We start from the raw sequence: 10,986 nt of genomic DNA, 5'->3' as shown, positions 1-10,986 counted from the left end.
AAATGTTACAGAAGGCCACTTCTTCCACTACTGATTTTTAATAAATAATAATTAATCTAGATTGAATCAACTTTTTTAAATTATGTGGTGCAGCAAAACTGTAGAGTACTAAATCTTATCCAGTCCTAACAATTATTTCCTGACTTTTAAAATTGCACTGTAATCAGGCCCAAAAGCATTGCACAATACAAAAATATCTCCAAATAGCTTGGTTGTAATGTCGTATTTTACTGTTAAGCATTACAGTAATCCTAAATTTAGTACATGAATTAACACTGAACCAGTATGATACAAGTGAATATTTCTATTTTGTTATTAGTGTTGTAATTTGTTAATGTTTATTTTACAAAGTGAAATTCACTTACCATGCAGCAGTAATTCTCTGAGCAGTCAGCAGTTCAGTTATTTTTTTCAAAACAGCATTTCTTCAAATAGATTGCTTTGTAACTGGTGGTGCTGAGGTTATTTAATGGATGTTTGAATATCATTTAAAACATGATTGCTTTGCAATCTATTACTATTATTGTTTTTCTTAATACTAGGATTGCAATATTTGGCTTATTATAACCACACAGAAGAGCGAAGGCGTGATCTTTCTCAGCAGCTTTGAATGTGATTGTCGCATTTATTCGTGATTTGCTCCTCCCCAACATGATCACATTTTCTGGTGCCATGCCAGAAGCACTTCTTTGAAAAATAAAATGGTAACCACACCCTTTGATACTAGGGCACTGATACAATAAATACTCACGTTTTAAATGATATTCTCCACATCTATTAACTAACCTCAGCACCACCAGCTCTAGTGCTCATTTGAAGCTAGTCCCACACAGGAGATGCAGTGGGTCAAGATCTTTGGCCACCCATGTGACTCCACTGGAAACCAACAGCATGTTCCTCATTTTATACCCAGGGCATCTCTTCAGCAGTCCACTTACTCCTGAACGGTTCCTGACCTCTGGGAGGCAAGGAGTGTAGTTGCAATGTTGAAAAACCTGCAGTTGCTTGAAAAAGGCCAGAAGCATAAGCAAATTTGAGAAGACGTAGAAATGGCAGAAGAATGAGCAGCACTGGAGCTTTTGCTATGGTCTCAGATTCAAAAACACTTCCATGAATTGATAAGGTAAGGTAAGGGGAGACTGATTCTCTGGGAATCAATATAGGAAGCTCCAGAAGAGGGTTGTGCAAGCATTAGTGAGTGAGGTGGCACAAGCATATCGTTCCGGTTCCACAACTCCACACTGCCAGCCTCAATGTTCATTTCACAGAGGGGGCTGACCAACTTAAATTACACAAGCATCCCTATAAAAATTAAAGGCTCAGATTCTGTGGTCAGTGGTGAAGGAATGGCACACGCTGCTGACTTCAAAGTAAGTTGCCCACAAAGATCTAGTGAACACTGTGGCATTGATTTCTCTATAACCAAGTCAATTTATTTTTGGTGCCAGCCATGGAGTTTGGGGGGGTGGGGTGGCGGGGTTCTGTAGTGGCCACAGTTCGTCAGGTAATCAAGCAGATTGCACAGACAATTGGATTGAAGAATTCTCACAAATAGCAAACCAGGAAGTAATAAGCATTGGTTATCACTCACTTTTTAATCATTTTACAGAGTGAAATAAAGTTTTGGACATACACATGGGATTAAGGAAAAAGCTAAAATGTAACAAACAAACTTAATTTTTATTATTTTAAAAATCTATGGATTTTTATTGTGAAATGGAAGGAATGGAACTCCAGACTTCTCAAATTAGTTATTTGAGGGCCAAAGAGGTTGCTCAGCAGTAATAAGGACTTAACATCCTATTAAAAATTCAGTTACACCTCACTTAACAAGATGTAACATTTTCAATGGTTTTTACAGCAAGAATAGTGCATAAAACGTTGACGTTCACGTCAATTCACTGATTTCTATTTTGATTGCGCCTGTGAAGATTGTAATAGTGCACCCTGTTGGACACACAGGCTATCACTGACAGCAACTTGCATTGCTGGATGTTGCTGTCAGTTTCACTGGGTAATGACTATGGACACTAACAGTTTTGCTGTCATTACAACCTTGAAATCTGGGCCAAAGGATGGTGGAAGCTTAACTCAGCTCCCCTTTTTACCATTTTCTCAAAGTGTAAATGGTGAATGAATGTGCTAATTAATATTCATATGGCATCTTGTGTACTACACACACGTTCTTATTCCATCATTCCACTGTTGGATGACTGAAGACATCTATGTGAAAGTAAATGTTGTGTCAATCAGGTGTCTTTCTCAACCTGTGTTCCCATTTCAAAAAGTTAACTGTGGCCATTGGAAAAATATGCCACAAGTGGAGGAATGACAGTCATCAGACACATGAGGAGAAAACACTTCAACTCCTTGGAAGACACACAGGATAGGCGGTGGGATATGGGGAAGTTGGAGCTGAGCTTCCAGGAGTAGGTTGACATGGCAGGGGTTGTCTAGAATGAGTTGCCATAGCCTCTAAATGCTCATCTTAATTGTAAGATGTCCTATTGCTTCTCAGTTGCATCTTCAATTAAAGAAAGAAAGACTAGCATTTACATAGCACTTTCACAACCACTGGACATCTCAAACTGCTTTACAGGCAATTAAGTACTTTTGAAATGTAGTTACTGTTGTAATGTAGGAAAGACAGTAGCCAACTTGCATACAGCAAACTTCCAAAGGCAGCAATGTGATAATGACCATATCTTCTGTTTTTGTGATGTTGATTGAGGGATAACTATTGGATAAAACACAAGGGGTAACTCCCTACTCCTCTTCAAAATAGTGTCATAGGATCTTTTATATCTATCCAAGTAGGCAGATGGGACCTCAGTTTAACATCCCATCTGAAAGATGACACCTTTGACAATGCAATACTCCCTCAGTATCACACTGGAGTGTCAACCTTGATTTTGGACTCCAAGCCTGGACTTGAACCTAGAATTGTATAAATCAGAAGAGAGAATGCTACTAATTCAGCCACAGCTGACACAGATAAGAGTCCACCCTCCTAAAATTATTCCCTTTCCAACTCTCCTTAGATGAAAATTGGGATGTGAAAGTGGACAGAGTTAGAGGATCTTGGAGGGTTGCTTGACTGGAGGAGATTACAGAATTAGGAAAAGGTGAGGCTATGAAGGGCCTTGAATATAAGGATGGAAATTTGAAAATTGAGGCATTAATGTACCATGAACCAATGTAGGTCAGTGGGCATGGGGTTGATGAGTGAACGGAACCTGGTACAAGTTAGGATTCATGTAGCAGTTTATTGGGTGAGCTGGTTAGCAGGAATTGCCTGATTTCCCTTACCATTATAAATCAGCAGCTTGATGGAATAGAGGAATGTAATTCCAAATATGCTGGTAAAAATCATAGGAATCCTGTGTGGCAGAAATGGAATTTGACATATTTAACCACCATAAACCTGTTGTCCTGATTATAATTTTGCTTTGTATGCTCATGTGGAACATAAATACCAGTTTGTGTTCTGCAAATTCTGTAATTCTATTCTATGTAAAATATAAATTGAATTGACATGAACAATCAGCTTGTCCATAAGAGAGTGCTGTGGAACAAGCAAGAAAGCAAGTGGCATGATTGTACTGATAAATTATTGTACCTGAAACATAAATCTATCGTTTTTCCTTTTTGGATAATTGCGATCATGTTTCAGCAATTTCTGTTTTTATTTCATATTTCCAACATTGCATTTATTTTTATGTTGTATTTCAATAGGCCACAATCTGCTCCCTATATATAAAAGTGAGTAGGTATATCATTTCTATTTCTAATACCTTAACAATTACTATGTATTTGCGTTTATTATCTGCACTTTGTCATATTTTCCATTTAGCGAGTAAGTGCATTAAGGACCAATTTCACCCCCAGAGCATTTTCTCTTGTTGTCAAATGCAGCTATTGATAATGAAATTAAATAGCCTTGAATTATCTCAGCTAATTGCCCTCTATTAATAATACCTAAAAGTGTAACCATTCTAAACACGAACAACTATCAGGTGCAAGCATATAGTGTTTCTCCTGATTTGATTTGTTTTAACAAAAAAAATGGTTAAAAGCTTTAATTAAAAACTGTTTTTTTTGTATAGTAATTAGAATGTTTACATTGTCTTACAACTGTGGGACAGAGAATTGGAAACAGAGGCAGTCACAAGCTCAGGAACCAATCACAAAACACCAAACTGAACGTTTACCAAGTTCCCTTGGAAAGTGGTGTTAGTTATAGGAATCCCCACCTCCCCACACTCTCCCCCTCCCCTCTTGTCTATGCTCTCAGGCCCACGCATTGGCCCTGACTTCAGTACTGACAGACACCACCAATCTATCAGTGAGGCAAGCTTCAGCTTCACTTTCTCTAGTTACATGGAATTACATAGAATATACAGCACAGAAACAACCTATTCTCCCCAACAAGTCGATGTTGTCTGCACTCCACACAAATCTCCTCCAGTCCATTAACCTCATCCTAGCCTTTCAGCATTTCCTGGAATTTTCTTGTTCTCTCATGTACTTATCTGGTTTCCTTTTAAAAGCAACTAAACTATTGGCCTCAACCACTTTCACTAGCAAGTTCCAAATTCCAGCCACTCTGAGTAAAGGCATCTTTCTTTTTTTTTCCTATTGTATTTATTAGTAACTATCTGTCAAACCCAGGTTTCCCCTTCATAGTGGCACGACCAAATTTCAGCAGCTCCGCTGCAGTACTGCCAATCTCCAGGAGCCCCACCCAGTACTGCCAATCTCCAGAAACCCCACCCAGTGCTGCCAATCTTCAGGAGCCTCACCCAGTGCTGCCAATCTCCAGAAACCCCACCCAGTACTGCCAATCACCAGAAACCCCACCCAGTGCTGCCAATCACCAGGAGCCGCACCCAGTGCTGCCAATCACCAGGAGCCGCACCCAGTGCTGCCAATCACCAGGAGCCGCACCCAGTGCTGCCAATCACCAGGAGCCCCACCCAGTGCTGCCAATCACCAGGAGCCGCACCCAGTGCTGCCAATCACCAGGAGCCTCACCCTGTTCTGCCAATCTCTAGGAACCCACCTAGCACTGCCAATCTCTTAGAACCCATCCAGTGGTGCCAAGCACCAGGAGCCCCACCCAGTGCTGCCAATCTCTTGGAACCTACCTAGCACTGCCAATCTCTAAGAACCCATCCAGTGGTGCCAAGCACCAAGAGCCCCACCCAGTGCTGCCAATCTTCAGGAGCCCCACCCAGTGCTGCCAATCTCCAAGAGCCCCACCCAGTGCTGCCAATCACCAGGAGCCCCACCCAGTGTTGCCAATCACCAGGAGCCTCACCCAGTGCTGCCAATCTCTCGGAACCTACCTAGCACTGCCAATCTCCAAGGGCCCATCCAGTGCTGCTAATCAGCAGGAGCCCCACCCAGTGCTGCCAATCACCAGGAGCCTCACCCAGTGCTGCCAAACTCTCGGAACCTACCTAGGACTGCCAATCTCCAAGGGCCCATCCAGTGCTGCCAAGCACCAGGAGCCACACCCAGTGCTGCCAAGCACCAGGAGCCACACCCAGTGCTGCCAATCACCAGGAGCCCATCCAGTGCTGCCAATCACCAGGAGCCCCACCCAGTACTGCCAATCTCCAGAAACCCCACCCAGTGCTGCCAATCTTCAAGAGCCCCACCCAATGTTGCCAAACCCCTTGATGCAGCCAAAGCCCAGGACTTCTCCACTCTCCAGGTGTTGAATATCTATTATATAACAAAAATGTTGATTGGCTGCACCAAGCCATCAGCATTATGACTTAGGTGGAACTGTGCTTATCACTTAATGTGACTCATTAAATACATTGATGTTCAATAGCCCTACTGTGTTAACACTGTACTCTCCTACTCAATACACCCAACCTGATAAAAAAAAATCTCAAGCTCCTTTATCAACAAAAAGGGTTGGCCTTGTATTGGATATTTTCTCCCTAGGACAGTGAAAATGAGTTAGCGATCACATGATGGAAATGAGCATCAAGAATTTGGCGGTGAATGTCAGAATGAATTCACAGCCCGCATGCTTTTCCAACTATTGATTTTGTTACGCACAATGTATAATTTTAAGTTGAATACATATGTGTTAAGAAAGGTAAAAATGGTTTGTTTCATTTAAGTGTTGTTTATGAACCTTGGTGCCTGGGAGTCTGGATAGACTTGTGACTAAAGGTTTTCAGGCCTTTTGGGTTTGTTAGTATATATACGTTTTTGATGAGGTTTTACAACCCCTGAGGTTAAAGAGATGGGTTAAAAGAGATTGACAATTCAGTGATTCTGGAAAAAAAACAAAGTAAAAAAGCTTTACTGTGGCTCAGCCACAGTGATTCAGTGACACAGACAAGATAGGAATTGAGTGAGGGCATGTTCAGAGTGTGTCAAAGAGATGACAGGGATTTTAAGCTCTCTGTGTAGAAAAACTACAAGGCTGATGGGACAGTAATTAGCTGAATAATCTGTAATAGGGCTCAGTAAAGTGATCAGTTTAACAGAGATGCTACTGGAAGACTGAGTTTGTTCTGCAGTTGAAGAAAGAGTTTATAGTTTGGGAGATACATGAATTGGGTGAGAAGCATCCAGTAAATGCTCAGGAATTTACCAGAAGAAAACTGTTTGCAACTGTGCCAGCCCCAAGCAAGAAGCCTTTATGTCAAGCTAGTGGCAACTCTTCACTGGTTTGTGTGTCTGTAAAGATATTGGTAGGGTAAAGGAAGAGTGTGAATTTCAAACATCTTCTTGTGTTTTTACTGAGATCTTTCCAACCTTTTTGTCTGGTGTAATATAGTTCACTTCTCTTGTTTTAATAAATATTTTATCCTTGGTATTAAAAGTTCATAAGCAGACTCCTGTAAATTTGTTCAGTAACTTTCCTCCACGGTTTCTAAAAAAAAAAGAGTTAGGGCCTATCAAGCCAGGCTTCACCCTGGGATCTGACTCATCCAGTATCATCAGCTGGGATGGTAACAATTTTCATTTTGATAGATGTAGGATTGTGAGCCTGTGAGTTGGGTACACTGACGTCCAAGCCTAAATTTGTGATATTCACTTCCAATGAGTTGAGCTTGGCCCCGAGAGCTTAATTTTACTTATAATTCACATGGGGCAAATTTTTATTTATGTCATATATTTTCAAAGCAATTAATAAAAATGGCTGTATAAAAAAAATACCATTGGAAGTAAATATTTGACTCTTCAATCATAATGTTTGTATTCTATAAATATATTTTCATTTTCAAAATTGGATATCTCAGACAGGCCCTCTTTAAAGTTCACTTTTATGAAAAAATATGCATTTAGCAAGTAATCTCAAAGCTCAAATGGGAGCTTATCAATTTAGATTTCTCAGAAAAACATACTCTAATTACTCATTTGGCTTTTGGTGACCAAAATATTTAGTTGGAATTTTTTTTGATTTTAGAACAAGTTAGAGATTTTCAAAGTTCATGTGCTTAAATAGAACAATTTACTTTGCTAAAAATTACATTCTTCATTTGTTAATATTTGCAACAGAACAGAGTTAACATATTTTCTACCTTCAGTATAGTGTACAATTTAGCTTTATTATAAAGGTTTGATTGTTTTTACAGGAAAGCAGCATACTTATTATATCTCATATATAGACAACATGAAAATGTGGCACAAGAGTAAAGAGTTACATAATACTTTACAAAGGTTTTACAAAAAGTTTTTGTTGTTGCAGTGTGACTATATTTTTACTTTATTTTATCATTTGCCCATTAACAGAGAGTTGATACATTCTAATCTGCAACCAGCTGCCATTTTATACACGATCTACAAAACCATACTGTGAACGCCCTTTATATGTTTGCCTTTTTTTAAAAACTGATCTGAAACTGAGACATGCAGAAGAATCTCTGGCAAAAAAAAATGCACTATTAAAATATGTAAATTTTCCACTTGGAGAATAACAGAACAATTGCCTAAAAATATTTCGAAAATCTTTCAGATTGATAACTTCTGTAACCATTTAACACTTAAACGTTCAAAATGAGACTCAGAATGAACAGTAGCTAAATAATAATGATTGCACAGCTGATTACGTCTTTTTCTTTAAAGGACACAAATTGTTAGTACTTGCAGCATATCTGTCCCAGTATAACTGGACACTTGACTGTTGTCTTTGTGTAATCCTTACGTTGCTAAATAAGCAAGAACTTCAGAACATTAATACAACTGGTATTATGACTTATCTACAGTCTTAAAGCATGTGTCATATTTTATGTCCCAGTTTGCATTGAGCCTATGAAAAATATTTTTACATCCTCTTTTATCATACATTTACATTAGGAGCCTAATGCGTGGCTGCAGCAGTTCTGGCTTTGTGCCAACCCTAAACCTATGGACTGTAAATTGTGCGTCAAAGCTTGAACTGCCTCCAAGTAACACTGAATAAGACTAACTTCCTGGAGGACTCACTCCCTCTTACCTCATCCAGTATTGGGCTCTGATTCCAGATTAGGCTGCTTAAGTATTGTGCTGTAGTCAAGGGGAAGTGATGCCTCTAGCTGCTATTTCTAAACATAGTCCAAGTACAAATGATAGAGTATTGCAATTTGAGTATGAAGCTTTTTGCTCCTTGGTAATAACATATTGCTCATTGAATATGAAGTGCCTGTGTGAGCACAACTCAGGTGAGATATTTCCCTTAACTATTTCCCACTCAAACATTTCAGATATTTCTAATATTTCCAGAAAGCATGTTTGTCTATTTTAGGTGAGAATCACTGACTTACAAAAAGAATGCAAATTTAACCAACATATTCTGCTGTACATTCAATAATATTGCATATTTTCATTTATTGTAAAAGCTTTGGCTATGCTTAGAAAGTATCTTATAATAGTCCATCTAAACATTTTCATTATTTTTGTTTTAGACAACACATTCTTGAATTAGTGCCAAATGTGGATTTTCTTTCATTGTCTTCCATTCTTCTGAAACAAAGACCAGACAAAATCAAAAGTTTTTTTTTTTAAAGACAATATGAAGCAACTCAAATGACTTCAATTTTTTTCTGGTTATTGTGTTAGAAGTGAAAGGGTTAATTTATTTTCCCCTCACTTCCATACCTGCTACTCTTAAGGTTTTGAGTATCTGACCGGGGTATGGGAGCTGGCGCCAGGTGTCCTTTAGCCCTTCACCCAGTTGGCCATTATTCAAGTCTAAACCTTAACAGTGATAGTAGGGGGCTTACCTGCAGAGGACATTTCTGCTAAGTCCTTTCATTTTTCCACCTGCCCACAACCATGTATTTCTGGCAGAATTTGCTGCAAAGCTAACAGAAGCATGGCCTATTTTCACCACCTCTTCTCGGAGCAGCATGAACAGGGACTGGAAATGAACTTTTCTGATCTGTATCCCTCAGACTTATAGACCTTTAAGGCAATTTTCCAACTTGGTGTTCTCAAAAGGAGTCACACATGCCGCAAAATTCAAGTCTTCCAGTTTGTGCTTAAATGTTGCTAAGCAAGGCTCCTCATCAAGAGTACAAAATCAAAACATTACTCCATGCAAGTCTATAGCCATATGGTGTGTTAAGTGAAGATAAAAGGAGGTTTACAAAAGCACACAAACGTCAATAGCATGATAATTAAGTTTGTTAGGGACAGGTACGCTTACTGTTAAGCTATCAAACTACGTGACAGATATTAGATTAAACCCCTGCTTAAGATGATTCAGGTAAGGCAAATAAATTAAAACGGTGATCTCACTGTACAGGAAAATAAGCAACTGAGACACTTGGATATGGCATGTGAATACTGTAACGTATGAACAAAATGAAGAATGATCAATTTTGTGTTTGGTGTCAGATATATATGTAGTAAGATTAATAAAAACAAAGTTATCTGGTTCACAGTTCAGATTGATAAAAGGATCTGAAGTGTAATAACAATGTTTCTTGTGACTAGTAGTTTATAATCAATATAGTAGAATATTATGCAATCCACCACTTTTTGATCAAGTGATTGATTATTTTAATAGCTAATTTTGAGATAATGGTTTTTGCCTGGGTAGTTTCACAGTCCTCTGCCACTTCATTCAAGCAGCCATTCTTGAAGTATGCGCAGGGCAGTGAATTCACCAGGGTCCCACACTGGCACATTTCGCAGCAAGAGGCACTTGATAGTGATTAAGAAAGGGAAGCCGCCTTAATTTTATTTCACTTTAGCTGGGATTGCAAAGGCCAATTGTAGAACCCACCATTGTTTCACTGAGATTAGTTAATTCAGCAGAGACCAGATTCAGAAGCTGAACTTTCAGAATCTGTGATAAATAGAGTGGTTGCTCACATCTATTTGGGCTGAAAGTCCATTGCCTGGAGGGGGAGGAAAAAATAAATCAAGGTGATTCCTGCTCACTAGCCAATCATCAAACTTGCTGGTCTGTTGCTCTGTACCAGGTTATGCTGTATGTATAGCTATTGACTCAATTTGCAAGCTAATAACTAATGTAAAGGCACTGAATGTGACTAAAGAATGCTGTTGTGTGTGACTAAAGAATGCTGTTGTAGCTATAGGTCAGATTATTATGGTTTTCCTCCTCAGAATCACAGAATGGTTACATCACAGCACAGGAGGTGGTTATTCGGCCCATCGTCTTTGTGCTGGCTCTCTAAAGGAGCAATTCACCTAGTGCCATTCCCCTACCTTCTCCCCATATATTCTTCCTTTTCAGATAATAACCCGATTCCTATAGCATAAAGGGTTAATGTTAAATATGTAAATATATAGTCTACCTCAGTGATGTGAGATCATATGATATCAGAGCATGGAGAGAAATAGTCCTGTGTAGATTACCTTGTAAATGGTTAGCATAACGTTCAATAAAAGATAGCATTTGATAACAGTATCACCTCCATCCTTATCTGTAAGTCCAGGACGATGACTACCACATACCAGACCAAAAACAACAAGAACAGAATTGCCTCTTGCATACCTTAATTGAAC

General features: G+C 39.1%; 1 protein-coding gene across 3 annotated transcripts in view; it reads right to left on the bottom strand.

Moving 5' to 3' along the window:
• Nucleotides 1–7,559: 7,559 nt before the first annotated feature.
• LOC144693101 (inverted formin-2-like) overlaps nt 7,560–10,986 on the bottom strand; it is a 77,845-nt gene continuing 74,418 nt past the window's right edge. For 2 of the 3 annotated variants that reach the window (XM_078562498.1, XM_078562499.1), the window contains exon 23: nt 7,560–8,973. The gene's annotated coding sequence lies outside the window, so the exon portion shown is untranslated. The remainder of the gene's footprint in view (nt 8,974–10,986) is intronic. The other variant, XM_078562500.1, reaches the window with a different exon arrangement.

This window comes from Cetorhinus maximus, chromosome 18 (genome assembly GCF_964194155.1).
Source record: "Cetorhinus maximus chromosome 18, sCetMax3.hap1.1, whole genome shotgun sequence".
Taxonomy (NCBI): Eukaryota; Metazoa; Chordata; class Chondrichthyes; order Lamniformes; family Cetorhinidae; genus Cetorhinus; species Cetorhinus maximus.
This window is presented reverse-complemented; position numbering and strand designations above follow the sequence as displayed.